Here is a 21057-nt window from a genome sequence, read left to right as displayed (position 1 = left end):
TGTTTTCTGACTTCATTCACAAACCATCCCTGATTATTTCAGTTTACCTTTTTCTTTTTCCGGAAAATCTTTTTCTAGTCACGAAAAGGGGTCGTCTGATGCAAAGGCACTTAGCTTATAATGATTATTGTTGTTCTTATTAACATGAAGTACAGGAATGGCTTTGCTGGAAGTTACCCACCCAGACCCGGACATCTGTCTTGGCGGCACACGCCCCTCTCCTTACCCGGCCATGGTCGGTGGCTGGGCGATTTGAGCCACCGCACTGGCTGGGCTCCGAGGAAGATCGGTCCCCACTCTCCGCAGACCGGAGCGCTAGGCTGGAGGAAAGCGAGACGGGACAGTTATTGTTCTCCCAGGCCCAAGGAAAAGCGCCCAAGGTAGCACCACCTCTCACGTTCGGGCGAAACTTCCCCGAGCTCCCGCTTTCTGGGCTCGGGATGGGTCTCCACATCGCGACCTTCCCTTTCCTGGAGTCGGCCACTCCAAGAACACACTACAGTCACCTTTGCGCGCTCCCCGGGAGCCGGCTTGGCACACAGCGCATCCCAGCGGCCGCGTGGCCTCCTTCTAGCCGTGACCACTTAGCTTCCGGAGAGCTTGCCAGTCGCCGCCGCAGCCGCCTCGCAATCTGGGGACTCGAGAGCCTGCGAGAGCCAGGCTCGGCCGGACCCCAAGGAGGGCGCGGGGCTGCGGCGCAGGGCCCCGCCCGGCACACCTGGGAGCCGTGAGGACTGGGAGACGCGGGGCGCGGCAGAAGGCTGGCCCGGTGCCGGAGCAGCTTCCCCGAAAGCGGGCCAGATTGGAGCAAGGCGAGAGGGAGCGTCTCGCGGCAGCAGCCTGCTCCTCCGAGGGAGGAACCCCTGCTGGGGCGGCCGAGCAGCGCCCGCGAGCCGCAGAGACGCGCTGCGCCCATCATGGAGCGGGCCGGCCTCGGCTCTGCGCCGCCGCCGCAGCAGCGGGAGCAGGACTCAGTGAAAGCCTGGCTGGACGATCACTGGGACTTTACCTCCTCTTACTTTGTTAGGAAAGCCACCAGGTAAGAAGAGCACCCAGGGAAGACGCGACCGGGGCGCGGAGCGTGACCTGGGGCTGATCTCTCTCCTCTTTTGAATTTTCCCCTTCGTTCACCATTAAACAGCCTCCGTTCCCAGGCCCTTCGCTTTTGAAGTAGGTCCTTGGTCCTGTTACGGTGTAGAGACCTCGACTTTAAGGCGAGTACAGTCAAAAAACCCAAGCGTCGGATTCGATCCAACTTGCTCACAAAGTTCACATACAAAAATGTACGTTCCGCCCCCGCGCCCGCCCCCAACCGTGATCGCCCTGGTATTCCCTGGGAGCAAGATTATTTTCATACAGCCGTGCTCCCGGGCCTTCCTCCAGCCCTTCTCTAGCCTCCTGGTTCCCCTAAATATCCTTAGCGAAACCCAAACAGTTTTTGAGCCCCTTCCCTGCAGCTCCGGAAGCACCATTTCCAACTCGGTTCCAGCGGCTCCGCTTCTCCCCCGCCCTGGCGGGGCGGGGAAGCCGGGGAAGGGGCGAGACCACGAGGAAGTCCAAAGGCAGCAACATGCCTGAACCTTCCCAGAGTGAGTGCCTTTTGCCCCCTTCCAGTCCCCCGATTGTCCCGCGCGCCTCCTTTCACTTGCTCTTGCGCCCAAGGCGGCGCCGCCAAAAGGGCTCCGCGGAGGGGATCGCAGCGCGCACACAAAGGGCGCGGGGGAGGGCGGCGGGCAGCGGACCCCGGGGGGCTGGCGGGTCTCCCGCGGCCCCAGCCGACCCCATGAGGCCGGCTCCTCCTGGTCAGGAGCCAAGCGCCGGGCGGCCGCGGCGGAGGGCGGGGAGGGAGCCTGTCCTTTGGGAGGCGGCGGCGCAGCGGGCAGTCGGGGCGCGCGTGGGAAACGCTTGCCGGAGAGTTGGGGAGGAACTGAGGCTGAAGCCACTGGACGAGGAAGGTGGAGCGGAGGGCGCGCGGCGGGCGGGTCCTCCGAAGCCCGAGGAGTCGGTGCGAAGCCGGGTCGCGGGCGAGGCTGCTGCGCGCGGACTCGGGCCCACTCGAGGACGCACGCCTTTGCAGAAGGGTCCCGAACCGCGCCCCGCCGGATCTGGGCAGCGGCCATCGGGCAGCCCGCGCTGGCCGGCCCGGCCGCCCGCGAGGCGCGCACGGGGCAGTGATGGTGGAGGAGCCGGCCGGGACTGGGCGCTGGGCTGCCACCCGCCGGCGCGCGGCCTCGACTCTGCCGGGCGCTCCCCGCCAGGGGGCGGCGCAGCGCGGGGCGGCGGCGGGGGCGGTAGGGGACCCGGCTTCGAATCTGGGCCTCACCTGGGCGCGTCGTGGACCCCCGGCGCCTCCTGGAGTCCAGGGTCCGCCGGGGCCGCAGGATCTGCACCTCGAAATTCCCACGTTTGCTATGTTGCCCTTTGGAGACAAAACAAGGTACTTCCTTCAGCATCCCCCCTGTCCCACTTTCCCCTGGGGTGCGGCGGGGGCCCGGTGCTGGGTGGTGGCGCCGGGTCACACCGGTGGGGCGATGTTTCATTGAATATAGATTGTAAGACATTTTTGTCTTCCTTTAGTCTCTTGGGGATGTATTACTTTGGGGAGTTAGATGTGGCTCTTTTTAACCCTTTCTCCTAACGAGTTGTCGATTCGATCACTTTCGGGGTTTTTGGACAGAGGCGATGGCTTTGGGACAAATCTTATGTTTTGTTTAATTACTCCACCTTCGTTTTAAATCCTCTTTCCCTCTTTCTCTTTCTTCCTTCAAAATCCTAAATCTGGAGCGACCAGAGTAAACCCGGAAAGGAAAGTGGTTTCTTCTCAAAGGGCACTTTTCTGTGAGTTTGGGGCGAGGCACTAAGGCCATCCAGGTCTGGAGTTATTGATTGCTGTCGGTTGACAGTGTTCAGATGTCACCTGCTACCCCAAGGCCATCTGTCCTCACTTTCCTTTCCCCCTACGTTTCCACCTTCTGCCCCCCGTGAATCCTAGCGCACAGAACGGGGAGTGGGCAGAGAACTGGGCTGAGTTTTTCTGCGTGTGTGGCTGTTCGCTGGAGGTGTTCTTTAGGCTGATTATTAACAGTTGAAAGAAAAAAGTCGTTTTATAAATCAGCATAAATGTCCTTCACCCCCCTCCCCCAATGGCATAAATTTGGGATTGTTTGTGGTAGTTTTTAACTAGTCATACACTTCACTTTCAAAGCCTGCCAAAACATTGAAAGTAACATATTATTGGAAAATAAATGAAAAGAGTTAAGTTACATTTCTTTTCGCATTACTTCTCCCAAGTAGTATAGGATTAAAACCCTAATTCTCAAAATTATACTGCTCTGTGTAAAATTTAGATCGTCTGAGACTATATACTGTTTTTCAGTTAAGGTTTTTATATTATAGTTGATGTTGACAACAGGCTGAACCCTTTCTATGATATATATGTGTGTACATATGGTCTTAAGAGAAGAGTTTATGTTGCGTATAAGTTGGAAAGCAAAAGTGTCAAATGTTTGAGTAGTACAGGCCCTCATTTTAGGAGTTGCAAAGTGCTGAAAGTTGTCAGTGTAAAAATATAATCTGAGAGCTTGTGTGTACCCAGAGGTTCTTCACAAAACAATATTCCAGTTTGGGCTGAAATTTGGCGGCATTAACTGGAGACTTAAGACTGAGAGTTTGGACGTTAGTTGATTATAAAAATGCCAAACAGCTAAATCCAGTAAGATTCACATGGTTTTGGTACAAACTTATCGCAGACATTTTAACTTTACAGCTAAGATTTTATTTTTTAACTAGAAGCTCACATTGCTTTGCTTTTTTCCCTTTTATTACACTTTGTAAGTGTAAATGAATACCGTATGTGATTCAGGAACCCATGAAACAGGATAGTTCTGTAGAGGCATTTGGCATGTTTTAGGATTTGAAATACATTTGGATTCACTTAGATTGGCCATCTGTGCCTGTAAACAGGCGTGTTGATGGAACTATTTCTAGTTATTTGATTTAATTGTTGTCCTTTGACATTCATGCATGCACGCTTCTCTATCCTGTCCCCGGACATGAATGAGCTGCACTCAGTAGCAGTCATTGAACAGAATGGAGTTCCTGGCATTCCTAAATTCTCATTTAAACACCTGTGAATTCTGGTTGACCTTGAATGCAGTTGTGCTGCTCTGTTACACTGTTTCTTGTAACTATCTTCAGCTCTGGAGCTAAGCACCCCATTAAAATCTGTAGCTTGGAGCCTAGAATACACGCTTTTTAGTAATCACAGCCTGTTTATATGAATTTGAGAAAGTCAGTTGAACAAGTCATAATCTACTGGCATAAAAATGCATTTGAAACTAGTAACCGCAATATGTGGAAAACTTCCACCCTCACTATTATAGACAACTTTGCAGTCCTCCAGGCCAGAGATCCTGTCTTAATTAAGGGCTCTTAAGGCTCATGCATTCACAACACAGCCTTCCCCTGCTAACGCCGCTTAACAGCTGTTGTTATTCTTGACAGCATATTAAAATAATGTTACCTTTCATTAGTTACTAATCAGCTTTGTGGTAGTGGGTGATATTTTAGGTCATTTAGTGTGGTAGGGGTAATATAATTGACTTTTTATTGCTTTGTTTTGTACTAGGCAAAAGCTTGAGAATATTTGGTATATACTGGAAATAGGAACTATTAAGTGAGGACAAGTTTTTATGACTGTTTGGATCAGAGCCCAGAAGCTTCACACCCCATGTAGTTTTCTGTTATAGACTTTTCATTCGACCCTGCAGGGCTGTGCTGAATTAGTTGACCTTCCAGGTCCTGTGTTTGTGATCCTTTCTTTTTGGTAATTTTTTTCTCATCTCTAACAGCTGAAACATCTTTGTTTGCAAGATATTTTTATTAAAATCAGATGATGGATATAAAATAAACATTGCTATGTGCTCTTAAAAGTGACTCTTTCTATAACTACATAGGGATAGAAACTCGTCACAATTTTCAGACAAATGGTTTGTTAAGCATATTTTGTTAAGCAGTCACTAGTATTAAAGATAAAACTCTGTGGGCATGGACTCAATCTGACTTCAATGTTATTTATAATATTTTTCTGATGGTGCAATTATGGCCTTTTTTGCTTTTATTGTGTATAACCAGGGGTCCATACAGCCAGCTCTAAGCAGCCGTTAGTGACCTAAAAGTCCTCATGTGGATTGAATTCTTCCTTTCTGGAAGAATCCGTAGGAGCCCCTGAAAGGATATTTCTCATTGCCCTTCTAGCTCTAGTGTTCTCCAGGTTTCAAATGCAGATCCATTCAGATCTTGAAATACAAGATCATGATTCCTAAAATGTGGTAGAATTAATGCAGTCGCCATTAGTCATAGATGGAGATCTCTGTGTGCTTAGTATGACATCATCTAAATAGGCCTGTAGTACTATTCAGTAGCTTTTTTTTTTCAGTTTGTGATCAGAAGATCTCTAGAAACTGCCAGTATTTTCACAAGGTCATGTCTTCAGCACCTCAAGATGAGCACTTTTTAGCATTTTGATTATGTCGTGTAACAAAATTTCCTTTTTAAGTAATTCCACCTAAATAGATGATTTGACTCTGGTCTCTGATATCATTTTCTTATAAAATATTTGAAACTGCTTTCAAGTTGTATGGATAAAGTTTTCGTCTTCACCTTTCATCTGATGACAGAGAACATGCCTTACTGAGATGCTCCCCTTCCTCTGGATTTGAAAACACAAATTCACTTAGAACTTTGTTTGAACTTCCCAGTGCCTTTTAATAACGCTTGGGAAAGATTTCTTTCGTAATTGAAAAGGCTAATCGGAACTGCTCAGTATTTATTAGTTTATCCCGCAAACATTTTTCAACCTAATAATTTATTAAACCGTATAAATTTATTATGTTGTATCGAGTTAGATTTGTTCTCTGTTCTCAGAGCTGATTGAAGGATAAAAACCTCTTCCTGGGATAAAAGACTTTCGTAAAGACTGCAGGGCGATTAAATAAATCCCTGAGTTGGTTGATAGTGGAGGGTTGAACGATGACTGATTTCTGACTTTAGGATGCAGACTAGCTGCTGACTTGCAGGACTTCCTGTGAAATTAGTTTAACTGGACAGATGGACACTCAGTGGGTCAGTGTTATGGCGGATTGACGTGGCCTTGGCAATATCTGTTATGTCAGGTTCTCAGTGAAGAGTGCCCGTGAGCTACATACCTAGGAGTAAAAAATCGAAGAAAGTCTTTCCACAGGAGTCATCTGTTTGATATTTAACTCTGTAATCTTATTTACTGACTCAGTAGTCTCATTTTATTTTGAATTATATATATATATTTCACAATGTAAGTGCTTTATTCATTTTCTCTAATTGGTATGAGTTTATACTTATTACCAACCAAATGTTTAAGACAGGTAAAGCGACCTCAGAGTTAAGTTCATCAGAATCATTTTGATAATCATTCTAAAAAGCTTTTCAAAAGCCTTTAAAGAGATCTATGTATCTTTCCCTCGGTCTTCTGGTTTGTAGTTCGCAGGAAACATGCTTTTACAGTGTTCTTGTGCCATTGTTTCCGTCTGGATTTTTTGAGATTTTTCCCTTGATTCTGACTTGTAAAGTAAGATTAACGTTTTGCAAATTATCTTCTCTGAATAATTTTATTATATTTAAACTTGGGGGAGAAAAGATCCTCACCTGATATTATACTTCTAGTGATAACTACAAAAAATAAGAATCATCATTTCCTCTCTGTTGAATATCTATCCTGAGGTCATAAGAAGAGAAAAGATCCTGATCTTTTAAGCTGGCGAAATAATTAAAACACACATACAGGATCTTTGAACTTTCAAGTTAGAGAGGATCACGTATCCAGTGTTTCTCAAACTTAAGTAATGTTCCCCTGTTAAAGACACATCTTCTTCTTGAGCTCCAGGATATTAGTTAGAAAGCTTTTGGTCACAAGTGACAGAAACCCAACTTAAACTCATATGAAATTGACTCACATAATTGAAGTGCCTGGGGATTGGTTTGGCTCTGAATTTCAGCTGATCAAATAATCTTGTCAAATTCTGTCTGTCTGTCTGTGTATCTAGCTAATCTATCTTTCCTTCTTTCAGTCCATGTATCCATCCATCCATCCATCCATCCATCCATCTTTTTTGCCCCTATGCTGTGTTTATTCTCCTGCATACTTTCTTCCTGTGCTAGAAAAGGTTTTTCGTGGCAGATTTATGTGGGTCTTAAACTTCTGATTCTAGAGAAGTACCTTCTCATCTATATCAGTCCTCTCAAAATTACTCTGGCCATGTTTGGGTCCCATGCCTTCTCTGTACCAATCACGGTGTCCAGAAGAATAGGGCTATCTGATTACTTTGTTGGGGCAGGTAACCCATAGTTGGATATGTCATTGGGGGAGAGGGAATTCCCAAAAGAAAGTGATGAGGGCACACCCAGAAGTTCCAGATACCTGGGGATTGGTTTGGCTCTGAAATTCAGCTGATCAAATAATCTTGTCAAATTCTATCTGTCTGTCTGTATATCTAGCTAGTCTATCTGTCTTTCCTTCAGTCCATCCATCCATCCATCCATCCATCCATCTTTTGGATGTGGACGTCCTTTTATTTTAATATTAGTTAAATATGAAATTCTTAAGAGTAGATATAATTTAATCACAGTTACAGCGTTTATGCAACTGTAATACCAAAATAAATTTATAATTTAATTATGAATAAAATGATAAAACTCCAGCCAAATGAAAATTGACAGCATTCGTTAACTCACCCTTGCAAAGTGAACGAACGTGGCCCTGACTGCCGGATGGAGGGTCTGGTGAGGTCAGCTCGCCTTTGCTGTGGCTGCCTTAGGAGGCATCCTTCACTGCTCCCGCTGGGTCTCTGTGTGAACAGTCATGAAACTTTATTCCTATGGCACAGCATACCAGTGTTTGGGTTTTACTTGGTTTGAAAGCATATTTGCATATTATATTTACATCTCTTATTTTCTCTTTATCCTACAACCACTCGGCTGCACTGTGATTGTAAACACAAATATAAACCTGACTGCTAAAATTGTAGGACAGTACTTGGTAATAAGGTGGTCATCCCACTAATTTAAAGTATACTTCTTTTGCCTTTTTTTGGTTTTACTTGTCATCAGTGTGAAAACACAAAATTAAAAACATTTTCACAGAAAAAGTACAGATCTTCAAAACATACTTGTTTTTGATTCTCAGGATTTCTCAGACCTCAGATTGAGAAACGCCAATAGACCAGTCTCTCCCATATCTAAGCTGCAAAGCAAGTCAATTTACACATTCACAGCATCGGTTTCAGTTAAGATGTTTTTCCATTCAGATGTAAGTAGGTTTTCCTTAAAGGAACATTTTTCATACACGTGATTATGAATGCGCGGAGAATTATAAAACGGGTCTCTTCCAACTCTCGGTCAAATTTGAATGTAAAACCATATGAGGATATCACTTGGAGGTGCCCCAAATCTCCTGTTTCATTTAATACTTTTATAGTATGTTAATCTTTTATTCATCTAAACCGATGCTTCCCAAAGGGCATGCTATTGTCATCTTGGTGGACCAAAAGCTTTCTAACTAATAAGACACTTTTTTTTGTTGTGAGAGACTGTTCAGCGCATTGCAGCTGTTTAACGTCTCTGGGCCCCAGACACTAAATGCCAGGAGCACCCCCATCATTGTGATGCCACGGTCACAATGCGCCCTAAGGGCTGGCACCATGACTGAGTTGGGAGCCACTGTACAGAACCCTTTAAGATTTTTTCCTGTTTATGGTGGGCCAGGGCCCCACGTAGGACAGACTCAGACTTCACCCCCAGAACTACCTCTTTCTGAGAGTATGCCCTTAGGTACTTTATTTGCTTTCTCTGTTGAATGGAAATAAGAGCATTCACTTCATAGAGTTCTTGAGAAATTTAAAGGAAATAACGCCTATTTCCTTACCTTTTTTAGAGTGATTTTCAGTTGTTTACTATTTTACCTTGAGAATCATCAATGCCTTAAATATAATCACCAACTGTGATGGTCATTCTCTTATTTTGGCAAATGGGAATTAGAAGAACAGAACAGGGGTTTTATAGACTTTAAGTGTCCTTCTCATTCTTTAGATGAATTTTTATTGATGGTTTGAACAGAACCTTTGTGGATTGTGTAAGGTCCTGGAAAGGTGACTGGAATGGGAGACCAGACTTCCCGAGTTTGTCCCCAGCTTTGTGACTGCTGCAAGTTAATAAACCTCCACTTTAAAATGGGAGGTGAGAGGGAATGAGAATCAAGGCAGACAGATTAATCAGTGAGCTTAAAAATCTCGTCCAGCTCTAAGCATTCTGGATTCTCACCAGGAGAGCAGAGTGTCGACTTCTCAGATTGAATAGTTTCCTCCTTTAAGTATTTTCCAAATACCTGTTGTGGATCCAGTTCAAATTATGCCAACTATGTAACTAAAACTGTATAGAATTAGGATCCAAGAGCAGAAAAATTTCTAACATTATAATGTGAGTTATTTTTATGTTTTTCCTACAGATAATTTTAGTAGATTTCCATATGAGTTATCAACTATCCCTTTCCAGACAGGAAATTAGTACACTCTTTGTAATTCTGGCTGTAGTGATTAATTCACATGACTGATGAAGAAAGCACTGGAGAGAAAGTAAAAGGGATGATGTTTTAATAGTAGATTTAAAAACACGAGAACTCGTGTTTTGTGGATCATTGAGGGCGTGCAACTTTTTGCTCTTGTTTTGTTCAAGGCACCCCACAAGTCTCCCCAAATGTTACTGCTCAAGGGACCTGCTATATGGCCATCCTTGAGGCCCATGCATCAGCCTGCTTACAGAATTTCCCCAAGTGAGCCCCCTTGGGTAGGAGCTAAAACAGATCAACTTTAATCCCCAAATCTGCTGTCGCAGAGTGTTAAAGCATTGTTTTATCATGTGTTAAAAACATTCTCCAACTTAGGCTGACAGTTATTATGAAATACTGCTATGGTTTTCATCATAGTAATTAGTTGTATATTTTCTCAGTCAAAGGGTTTTATTTTATCTTTGATATTTTGGAAAAAAATCATCCCCCAAATCTATAACTTATTTTTTTTAAAAAATTAATTTCTAAGTAGTAATGGAAAAACAAGTTACGTTCTTGCAATTATTTTTCTCAACTAAATGTTCAGCTCTTAATCTTTCTGTGTTACTCAGAACATCATGTCATATGTAAGTGTAGTCATTGGTCTAGGGACTCTATGTTTTTTCAGTACTAATTTGAGAAAATGCTAACGTTAAAACAACTTTTTCTTATGAGTGTTTCTGTAGAGAAATTAGTGCTTTTAAACTAGGAGCAACAAATGGCTAACATCTAGTTATTCTATAGAAGCCCATCGAATAAATTATTTTTATTTTTACAAAAAAAAATCACTTTTGAGGCTGGCCACATGGTTTAGTGGTTAAGTTTGATGCACTCTGCTTCAGCGGCCCAGGTTCCTGGGTTGGGATCCTGGGCGTGGACCTACACCACTCATCAGCCATGCTGTGGCGGCATCCCACATATAAAATAGAGGAAGACTGGCATGGATGTTAGATCAGGGCTAATCTTCCTCAAGCAAAAAAAATTAAAATAAATCACTTTTGAAAGTATACTCAATTTAATTGGTTAACTTAAAAACAGTAGCTATCATGTGTTAAACATTGTGTCCCTGGGGCGGGCCCCGTGGCCGAGTGGTTAAGTTTGTGCACTCTGCTTCAGTGGCCCAGGGTTTTGTTGGTTCGGATGCTGGGCATGGACATGGCACCACTCCTCAAGCCATGCTGAGGTGGCATCCCACATGCCACAACTAGAAGGACCCACAACTAAAAATATACAACTATGTACCTGGGGTGTTTGGGGAGAAAAAGGAAAAATAAAATCTTTAAAAACATTGTGTCCCAGACTCCATGCTATCATTTTATGGGCATCCTTTCCTTTTTCTTAAGAACCCTATGAGGGTTATTGCCATTATCTCCATTTTAGAGAGAGAGTAATTAATGTATCTAAGGTCTCACTCTTAGATAGTAGTAGTTCTGGGATTGAAGGCTAAGTCTTTGCCACCTGGGACCCTTAAGCGCCATGCTCTGCTGGAATTCACTGTCCATATTCCTGGAAGCAAAGCAAGGCTCCTAGAGTTAATGTCATGTGACTCTCACTCAGGAAGAGGTGGAAGTTTCTCCTAGGGCCTCTTACTGTGCAAGCATCTTACTAAATGATGTGCCTAGAGACCTTGCCCAAGTGGGTTTAGTTTCCATATATAATTTGAGAGTATAAAAAGTGGGAACTCTCAAATGACTTTTTAAAATACAGTGGCTGACAGTTTAGGTACTAGGCCATTACAATTATATTTTTAGTATTAGAACATGAAATACCCTAAGTACAGTATATTTTCAAAATAATTTTTATCCTTTGATACATTATTTTAGGCAAGAGTACAAAATACATTAAACTAGTTGCTCTACAAGTAGGTTTCATCTAAAATCTAATTACATTTTTTTTACAATTTTTTTTTAAGATTGGCACCTGAGCTAACATTTGTTGCCAATCTTCTTTTTTTTTTTTCTTCTCCCCACCAAAGCCCCCCAGTACCTAGTTGTATATTCTAGTTGTGAGTGCCTCTGGTTGTGCCATGTGGGATGCCGCCTCAGCATGGCTTGATGAGTGGTGCCATGTCCACGTCCAGGATCTGAACCCTTGAAACCCTGGGCCACCGAAGGGGAGTGCGTGAACTTAACCACTTGGCCATGGGGTGGTCCCTAATTAGATTTTTAACTCATGAGAGTTATTGTGTTTATATCATAATTTTACTTTACGTTGTAATTTTTTCTTTTTCCTTACTTTTCTAGATGCCAAGAAATATTCTATAAAACCTAGGCAGCGTATTTTAATTATTTTTCCCTTTCAAGACATCTGGAATATTGAATATGAATTTTTAGACATTTCTGTCTTTTTGAAGATTTCTTTTGTAAGATGAGTAAGCAGTTCAGGTTTAGTAGAAAGTAAAGTTATTGCTGCATGGAGCCCTTATGGACACAGGCAATAGTGTGTGTGTCCCTTTTGCTAATCATATTTGAAATGCCATGCAAGAGCTTGGGTCCCTCCTTCCTGTTGATAAGTTTTGCATATCCTATTTAATACTTCTAGATAGTAGGCATTTGGAGGAAGCTGTGACTTGTCTAGATTAGTGGTAAATTTCCAGAACACAAAATAAATTATAGTTTTCTTTCCTGTGATAGGTTTATAATAATCTTGAGTGAAAATGAGAAATTGGGAAAGGGGGAAAGTTTTGATTCTTAACAGGATGTGCCATATTTTCATTTTTTAACTGAATGTTACTGATCTATAAAATTTTTAGAAAGTATGAGATCAAGTGTACCCAATATACAAAACTTATTTAAATATCCCTAAAAAAGGTATTACTCGCTTGGCACCATGAAATTTAATCAATAACTTAATTGAGTCTATGATACACTTTTCATCTACCTAAAACATATGAGCACATAGGAAGTGTAGAATGGAATATATAGCGCTTTCTCTCTGCCATGTGTGTAATTTTGATGAAATAAGCCTTGTGTTACAACCATTGTAAAAAAAGGACAGTTCACCTTCTAAGCTTCCTACCCCCCTAGAATTCCTTTGATGTTTTTTATCATTCAAGAATGAATGTATTCATCCCTCTGTGTGTTAGTAAAGACATAGCAAAATGTCCGGCCCTGGAAATGTCAAGTTCAGCTTTTGCCTGCAGCCGCTGCTAGACCCAGGCTGCCTGGCCTTGTGAGTGTGTGAACTCAATTTAGTTTTGCAGGGCGCTCCACCCACGTTGTAACACCGTCTTGAAGAGCGCAGTGCTGTTAGTGCTGTAAAGAAGCCTCATGAAATCAAAATGTGTTGAGCGCTATTCTTCATGACACTGATTTTTATATCAAATTGTCATTGCAGGAGCAGTTTGAGCTGCAAAAGTCTTCTCTGAAATAGAATATTAGGACAATAAACGGGGATTGATTGCATTCATTGTTCAAAAGAGATTTGAGATTTAAAATTCAAGTTACATTTTTGACAACTTATAGTAAGTTTTTGGCAGCTTCCATTGGTTTTATTTCCTACTGTCTAATTCCTATCAGTGTTTTGGGTTCTTGACTTGCTCAGTGTGGGAAAGGGTCACTCAGCGATCCTGCGCAGCATCTGTGGTATGCAGAATACAGGTTTGAAGCCACAGATAGGATTTGCATTTGTGTTACCTGAGCGGAATAACGCCCAACATTGATTTTTGGTCCCCTCTGAGATTTCTCCAGTTATTTTAAGACATATTGGAAAAAGTCTAAAACAAAACTAAATCTAATTTACCCACTTAAAATTGGTGTATAATACAACTCATTTATGAGGTAAGAACTTTTGTGTGTAATAAGATGAAGACGGAAATAAATAACTGGAGGATAATGAAACATGCGGTGAGGGGACAGGGAATGGTTTGGATGGGATGTTAAGCATGAGGATCTCGTCATTGATTATAAAGCCTTGGCATCAGTTTTCATCGCCTCTCCCTTGGGCATGGCTTTGTTTCCAGTGTCTAGGGCCTGTTGTCTTTCATTAAGAGCCTTGTAAACGTTAAATCAACTCAAAGACTTCAAGACGACCGCTCTGCTCGTGAGTGCTCCCAGGTTTGCAGGGCAGTGAGCAAGGACAGGCTTGCACATGGAAGTCAAGTCTCTGAGTTAACTAGTGCTGGTAGCAAAGGGTAAAATACCTTTGTGGAACAGATGTCCCCTTCGTTCTTTTTGCTCGGATGGCTAGGGTGTAACTTATGTAGAGTTAGGATGTAACTCTTCTTTTTTGGGGTAAAACTTAGGGAGAGTCTATAAAGAATGGCATTCTGAAGTATCTGCTTTGGCCAAGGACTTCGAGTCCTCAGGGTGCGTGTAGTCAGCCTGTTTCCAGACCCCATGAAGCCCCCTCAGCCTGTGGGCCTGTACCCAGGAACACCACCTTTTTTCCCTTGTCTTTTCCCTGGTCCTCTTGGCAGAATTTTATGAGGAAATAAACAGCCATTGCTCCTTACCCCAGCCCTACATCTCCATTGGGATGAGTACTAAAACATGTGAGACAGCAAAATTTTAAATACGTGGGAGAGATTTTGAAATGCTTCCACATGCGTTTCCTATCTGACTCGTATGTCAACCCTGTGCAGTGAGTGAAGGAGTAAGGTTATGTAAACATGAGGAAGCCGAGGGACAAAAAGAGGCTAAGGAAGTTGATTGACCTAATGATGCCTCCTGGCCTTTGATACTGTAAGCCATTGTGGGGTCTTCATGGCCTGTTAATACAGCTGCCCATTTTTACACCTGGAGAACCTGAACTCCAGAGAAGTTGTAACTAGTTCACCCTCACATGTGTGTCATTTTGTAGCTGGAACTGGAATTATCTGCTGACCGCCAGTTTGGTATTCTTGACTTCATACCCCGCTGAAGTCAGCACGTTGCACTTCGAAAAGAAGTCAGAATGGGTGGTATTTGCCCTGTTTATAGAGGATGAAATTGAAATGCAGAAGGAGATGTCTGCCACTGGTTACACACCCTGTTAGTAGCAAATGCTAAGACTAGATTAGAATTTAGGATTCATGGGTAAAAAACACAGCTTCTTAATGCTTTGTCGTCCCCCAAATTTTTACCAGTTAGTCAATCTGTCTTTTATATGTCGACTGCAGTTTGTTTTTTCTCAATTAAATATATGGTATTGTTTTGAGAGTAACAGGAGAAAGCTTGATTTAAGGAGGAATTTTATGCCACAAATTATTAATCCAGGAGCTTTCAAAAGGTTCCTTTATCCATACACAGGATCACAGTGTTGTATACAGGATCCTTTGTGCTCTTTTGATGATAAAATTAGTATTAGAGATTTGATAGCCTGGAACTCATTAGTATGCTGCATAGACCTTACCTTTTCTTTGTGGTCTTTCTGCCAACAATTCCAGTTGGGAAAAACAGAAGATAGAATGACTAGAGTGGCCGGCTAAAGTACAGGACACCCAGTTAAATTTGAATTTCAGATACTACTTATACTAAAAAATTATTCATTGTTTATGTGAAACAATTTTAACTGAATGTCCTGTATTTTTACTTGCTAAATCAAGCAACCCTAAGAATGACTCTTGTCTCGAACACATTTATAATACATTCTGTTTAGTGCCTTGTCTTAGATTTCTTAAGTGTGACCTGTTTTCAGAGAAATACAGACATGGGATTCAGGCAGGTTTGTTTAAGGACACTAACCTTAAGAATCTTTGTTCTCTTGAGTCCTCTGAGGCAGAGTTCTTACCTCCGTGGTTGAGTGTGCCATCCTTTTGTGATCTGGATGGAAAGAAGTTAGAGACTGTTATTGGAAGTGATCTTACTCTCCCTGGCCTTGTGTACCTGAATTTGACTTTGACCCTATCTGATGCAGCGGGAGGTTATGGAGGCCTTCTTCATGACAAGCACTGAGGTTCCCGAACTTTTGTATTCTTCCAGGCTGTAAGACTTGGAACAGGAGACCTGGTTTTGCTACCAAATAGCAGAATATGTTTGGTTCAACCATTTAATTTAGCTTCATAATTGACAAAGCAGGATTGTTAATGCCTGCCTCACTAGGTTTAAATAAAAGGTGCTTTTTTTCCCTCGGTATCACTAATGTAAATAGTTTCCAAAGTCCCATACAATCAAGGAAGAGCAAGAAGGGAAAACAGAGATCGTATGCAAGGTCATAGGAGTCATTTGCCCGGTCAGAATCACCACGCAGCTTTCTTGAGTCCCATCTGGTACTTTTTACCCTTATATTTGACATGTTTACAGTCACCTTTTCCATCTTTATTCATTTGTGTGCATTTACATTTAATTTGATATGACAGCAAGATCCAATATATATATAAATTAACCTCTGAACACAAAATAAACTTCAGTTTGGGGAGGAGAGGTCAGTTAATAATTTATCTGAGGTTGCTCATTACCATTTCCCTGGTGCCCAGCCCCACTCAGCGATCTTTACCTCATGAGAATAATTCATTCTAGACAAAAAGGACGCTTAAAAGTGAATTCAATTAAAATAGCAGTGAAAATGTTTTAATTGGAACTTTATCTTGAAAAATGGAACTGTAGATTATGAAAGTAAATTTATCTTATTTTAGATTTCATAAAATTGAGATTATAATGAAAACTCCTTGCTAATTTTTACAATAAATAATTGATTTTCTGACAAAACTATACCATAACCATGGCACATGTTTATCGTGTAAATACATGTGTACCTCATGTTTGACTTTTGCAGCAGGATCATAAAGAGATTTTTTTCCCAAAAAAAATAGTTTTTTTGAATTAATATTTGAAAACTTCATCAGTTTTTCCAAGGGCCTTTCTTAGTCTAGAATGTAATTATTTGAACAGAATTCTCTTTTCAAGTATCTGTTATCTCATTATCCTGGTTGATTCTTTCTTCAGTTGTTAGCTGGTCTTTAATTGGGCATAGCTTTTGTTCGTCAGTGGCTCTGTGTAAAATTAGAATGCTTCTCCAGCATCACTTTTGTCTACTTCTGGAAATTCTGTATCTTGTATAGGAATTTCAATTTCAGTTTGCAGGTGATTTGTACTTGTATAGAGACTGAAGTATTAAAAACTCATCGGAAGAGGATAGAAGTTAGTCTTAAGAGGAGGGGCCCACTTCATCCAGCCACGTAGGTCATGCACTGCAACACTTCGGGGAGGCCTGACGGAGGGAGGTGTGAGGGACGATTTAATTTGATCTGTGGTTGATTCATAAGTGATGGTTTTGATGTTTTGATAACATATGTTTTCCCACTCAAGCATATAACCGCAGGGGTTCAGATAATCAACAATGTGGTCATGAGAAACTCCTTCCCTCCAGGACTGGTAGTTAATAAGAATTGTTGATTGAATGACTGAATATACTAGATCCATTTACCTGTGTCATTTAATACTGAGTTCATGTCTCCAAGAAAATATCTAGAGGTAAATCACTTGTGAGACAATTAACTATAGTAATAGACAACACGTGAAGATTTTTTTAAACGATTGGCACCTGGGCTAACAGCTGTTGCCAATCTTTTTTTTTCCTGCTTTATCTCCCCAACCCTCCCCCCCGTACATAGTTGTGTATCTGAGTTGTGGGTCCTTCTAGTTGTGGCATGTGGGACACCGCCTCAACGTGACCTAACGAGCAGTGCCATGCCTGCGACCAGGATCCGAACCCTGGGCCGCAGCAGTGGAGCGCGCCAACTTAACCACTTGGCCACGGGACCGGCCCCATGAAGAATTTTTGAACACTGGCTCTGAGACATGTAGTCGGCACTGCAGCGTATATGAGGATCAGTTAGCCATGATCAGTTACGATGCTTAACGTCAGAGAGATGGTTAATAGCTAAAACACAGTGTTGATTTTCTGTAACGAATATACTAGCATTCAGATATTCAAAAGTCTGTTGTCCCTTTTGATGCAGTTAATTTAGGAGGCTTCATTTATTTATTCACTCACTTCACTCAAGAAATATTTACTGAGGACATACTGTGTAACAGACATTTTCTATGTGACAGGGAATGCAGTAGTGAACAAGGGAGACAAGTAGATCTGATGAAATTTACACCTGGTCAGGAAAGACAGACAAACCAGCAGATGAATTAACAAGAAAAGTATCTAATAATGAGATGAGGAGGCTGTGATCAGCCGGCGCAGCGGAGGGGAGAGCATTCCAGACTGGGGGCAGTTGGAGCTAGTGTGCTTGAGGAGCACCAAGGAGGCCAGCATGGGCGAGAGCAACCGCGGTGGGGGTTTCAAAGAGTTTGGGTTTTATTCTCAGTTCATGGAGAAGCCAAGTTGGGTAGTTAAGCTCTTAAGGTTTACTTTGTTAAGATTACTCTGGCTGCTGTCTGGAGAATGGATTGAAAGGGGCATGTATGATATGAGAGAGAGCAGTTGGGGCTGTGGCCATAGTCCAGGTAGGATATGGTGGGCTTGGACCAGAGTGGTAGGACAGGAGATAGAAATGAACAGGTTGGGATAGAAGGTTTTGTGAGTCAAGTAGATGAGACTTGGATTGGACGTGAGAATGGAAGGAAACGGAGATTGAGAGTAATTCCTAGGTGTCTGGTTTGAGTGACTGGGGAGGTGATGGTGCTATTTCTTACTGTGAGGGAGACTGGCTGGGAGTGAGATGGGAGCGAGATGACGTTGGGAGGGGCGTTAGGAATTGTTTCCCCCGTTTTCACCTGTCTGCTTAGATATCCACATGGAGTTGTTACGTATGTGGTTTGATTAAAAAAATAAAAAGGTTGATCACCATTTTCCAATGAAAAGATAAGAAATAAGTTAGGGCAACGTTTTGGGTTTGTAGCTGAAATAGTTAAAATGCCTATTTTCATATTGATTTCGCAATTTAAGTTACGTGTACATATTTAAAAATCTCGTAAGTTCCATGAATTTACACGTACTGCTGTTTTCCTATCTTACATTTTACAAAACAATTTTATTTAAAAGCTTCCTATACATTTTTGACAGCTTCACATGTGTTTGTGACATCAATTGCCTTTGGCACTGCGGCTGCCGTATAAGCATTTCCCAGAGTACCTCCCCCTCATTTCTCTCTGTTTTTAAGATACAGCATTATTTGAATCAGTGTATGTTGCTGTCACTGGAAAGTTTGTCCTAAGTCACAGCATGTCTTCATAAAGCATTAGGACAGTTATTTTTTAAAAACTCTGTGCGGTGGGTATATACTTGTGATCTGTGCTATGGACCTGTCTACTGTGCTACTTTTAAAAGAGAGCTTTAAAGGGGTTTTATAACTGCATCCAACGCTTGAAATTATGAGGGCATCCGGATAATATCTGTGTTATTTTTTTGCCCATTTCATTCTAGACTGGCACCATTTCAGAATAATATATATTTACCAAACAATACAGTGTTGTTCAAAGTAAAATAATTAAGGGAGCATCCCATAAATGAAAGACTTAGTGGAAACTCAGAAATAAGACAACCTCTTCTTTTCCCCTCAGCTTTCTTCTTTTTTCACTTAATAAATCTGGAGATTATTTGTATCAGTGCATATGACCATCTTTCACTGTCTGCCTAGTGGTCCATAGGATAAATGCATTTAGCTAGCCTCCCATTGGTGTTATTAGGTTTCTTCTCACCTTCGCTAAAACAAATAGTACTACAGGAAATACCCTGGGCATTGGCAAGCTTTTTTTGTCTTGCCATTTGGTGAAAATAATCCCTATGTTATTGTAGGGTAGAGATTACGTTGTTCTTATTATGGGCACATTCTTTTAAGTATTCTCAGCAGTAGCAAGTTTTTATCTTTTGAAGGTAAATTTGAGTTTGGGGGAAAGTCAAGTCTTGTGCATGAGCTAGATAGTAAGTTAGCTGTTAGTCTAGGTTCTTTTGGGTCTTTGTTTTTTGAGAGGACGGCTTAGTGAAAACCAAGATCTAACTTTTAGATAAAACTAATCTTATTTGGCTTACAAATTTTCTTAGAAGTTAGTTTCAAAAGAAGAGTTCCAAAAATGTCTAAAGTAATGGTAGTATCAATTGGTATAAGATTATGGCTTTCCAAGGGGAATTATTTGAAATGAATAATCATTTGGATGTGTATGATCTGGTATGTTTGTTTAAAAAAATCACCCACTGTGAAGGCTTTAGCTCAAATAGGTTTCTTCCACAGGAGGGTGCATTAAAAACATAAATAATTTAAGTTCTCTTGGATTGAATTTTTAAAATTAGGTATTGCCTACTTTTTAACTTTCTTCCTTTATACCAGGAGTAGGTAATCTAGAATAAATCATTTTTACCATTCATCAAGCATTATTAGGATATTTACAGAAGTCTAGTCTTTCTATCAGATAAAATTGTTTGCATTTCCCATTTCCCCTTCTAAATCTAATCTATATATAGCAATATAGATAAAACTATCTAAAATCAAGCATATTGCTAGCCAAATTTAGATAAATATTTATCTTTAACTTTCAAATATTTAACTTCAGAACAAGTTGTATGTTTTAAAAAGCAGATTAACTTCCCTATTTATGTTTTCTTAAGACTATTGTCAAATTTAGTGTCTTTTACTTTAACATAAACTGATTTTGAGAAAAGCAGACTTGATGCTTGATGTGTTGTAAATCAGGTATCTGAAAATATATATATATGGGAGTCATACTTTATTAAAATTATTCATTGAAGCAATCGTCCCTTACAGTTTTTCAAAATAAAACGTTCTTAACCAAACCATCTTGTTTATATTTTCTATGACAAATCGAATTATGATCTGACCAGCTTACCGTGAGGGAATTTTTAGCAGCTATCAGAGGCAGCGCCTTTCCATCTGAAATATTTAATGTATCACGTGTTCTGTTCTGCAGAGAGATGGTCAATTCATGGTTTGCTGACAGAGTTCACACCATCCCTGTCTGCAAGGAAGGCGCCAGAGGCCACCCAGAATCCTGCTCTTCCCCCTTGCAGTAGACTTCCCGTGCAGATAGCAGCGCCCCTGGGACACAAACCAGGAAAATCTCTGCCTCCGAATTTGACCGGCCTCTTAGACCCATTGTTGTCAAGGATTCTGAGGCAACTGTGAGCTTCCTCTCTGACTCAGAAAAGAAGGAACAGATGCCTCTAACCCCTCCAAGGTTTGATAATGATGAAGGGGACCAGTGCACAAGACTTGGAATTAGTGAAAGATGTTTCTAGTCTTTTGGATGTCACAGCCTTGTGTCACAAAATTTTCTTGCACATCCATGGACTCATTGCCGCTGACCACTATTCCCTGTTTCTCGTCTGTGAGGACAGCTCCAACGACAAGTTTCTTATCAGCCACCTCTTTGATGTTGCAGAAGGTTCAACACTGGAAGAAGCTTCCAATAACTGTATCCACTTAGAATGTAACAAAGGCATTGTGGGTCATGTGGCAGCGCTTGGTAAGCCTTTGAACATCAAAGATGCATATGAGGTAAATAGGGAGCCTTTGGAACCCTGGAGATGGGTTGGGGCGG

General features: G+C 41.7%; 1 long non-coding RNA gene across 3 annotated transcripts in view; it reads left to right on the top strand.

Moving 5' to 3' along the window:
• Positions 1–317: 317 nt before the first annotated feature.
• The window catches only part of LOC111772115 (uncharacterized), a 48839-nt gene continuing 28099 nt past the window's right edge, over positions 318–21057 (top strand). For 2 of the 3 annotated variants that reach the window (XR_011436599.1, XR_011436600.1), the window contains exons 1-2: positions 629–1039; positions 20428–21014. This is a non-coding gene — a long non-coding RNA (uncharacterized lncRNA). Of the gene's footprint in view, positions 1040–20427; positions 21015–21057 lie in introns of all 3 variants that reach the window. The other variant, XR_011436598.1, reaches the window with a different exon arrangement.

The sequence above is a fragment of the Equus caballus genome, chromosome 2, assembly GCF_041296265.1.
Source record: "Equus caballus isolate H_3958 breed thoroughbred chromosome 2, TB-T2T, whole genome shotgun sequence".
NCBI classification, from domain to species: Eukaryota; Metazoa; Chordata; class Mammalia; order Perissodactyla; family Equidae; genus Equus; species Equus caballus.
Note: the sequence above shows the minus strand (reverse complement) of the source record. Positions and strands in the feature narration are given on the sequence as shown.